The sequence below is a fragment of the Liolophura sinensis genome, chromosome 1 (assembly GCF_032854445.1).
Source record: "Liolophura sinensis isolate JHLJ2023 chromosome 1, CUHK_Ljap_v2, whole genome shotgun sequence".
Lineage (NCBI taxonomy): Eukaryota > Metazoa > Mollusca > Polyplacophora > Chitonida > Chitonidae > Liolophura > Liolophura sinensis.
The window spans coordinates 67,271,486-67,272,793 of record NC_088295.1 but is presented as its reverse complement, the minus strand read 5'-3'; positions in this window follow the sequence as shown (position 1 = coordinate 67,272,793).

Below are 1,308 nucleotides of genomic sequence, written 5' to 3'. Positions count from 1 at the left end.
GTGAGCTTTTAACTCCGTGTTCTTTGTAACCCCATCTCAGTTTAAGGGGATGTACCGTCGCGTATAAGTCACCTTACGAATCTTCACGTAAGTACTTCAGGGGGTGTTCCGTCGCGTATAAGTCACCTTACGAATCTTCACAAAGATAATTCAGGGGGTGTACCGTCGCGTATAAGTCACCTTACGAACTTCACGTAGATAATTCAAGGGGTGTACCGTCGCGTATAAGTCACCTTACGAATCTTCACGTAGATAATTCAGGGGGTGTAGGCCTACCGTCGCGTGTAAGTCACCTTACGAATCTTCACGTAGATAATTCAGGGGGTGTACCGTCGCGTGTAAGTCACCTTACGAATCTTCACGTAGATAATTCAGGGGGTGTACCGTCGCGTGTAAGTCACCTTACGAATCTTCACGTAGATAATTCAGGGGCTGTACCGTCGCGTGTAAGTCACCTTACGAATCTTCACGTAGATAATTCAGGGGGTGTACCGTCGCGCATAAGTCACCTTACGAATCTTTATGTAGATAATTCAGGGGGTGTACCGTCGCGTATAACCTTACGAATCTTCAGGTAGATAATTCAGTTTCTTTCTCTGCTTCGGAAGGTAGCTTTATTCAGTTTATGGATCAAGTAGTTAGGAATCGAGTAAAGGTTCTTAACAAAAATTCCATTACACTTTCAAAAGAGATAGTGATGCAACTTTCCAGCATTTTTCTCGCCACGATATGGCTGAAATATTGCCGATGTGGCGTTAAGCCATAATCATTCATTCCAGCATTTTGCAGTGTGAAGTTACAGGCTGTAAGCATTTCTGTATCACACGAAGCTGTTCAAATTCGCCATATTTTCTTGTAATATTACACTCATCGTGCATGTCAACAAACATCGTTTCTTGTTGTATGTTTTACGCACTGAAAACTGTTTTATATATCAAAAGTAAACTTAGTGTAAACAGGCACTTTTTACTGTGAATGAACTGTTGTTTATATGGCAGTATGACCATGAGAAGGAAAGACGAAAGCTATGAAGAGGGACGAGGTTGCATGGTCACACATAATCGCATAATTTGTTTATTTCCAACAGGTATGGTTTACGAAATAAATCATAATATTTTGGTACGTGAAAAAAAGTAGTACGTAAACTGTAGCAGAGTTCACAAGTTGAATCATATGTAGCCTACGTGTACATGCAAGGCGGTAGAGTCACATGACTGGACGAGATATACAAGCGCACGGCCCGAAATAACTTCTCACTCTCATGCTTGTTATTGAGATTAGCGGCAGCTGGCGGGTGTATAGGTAAGA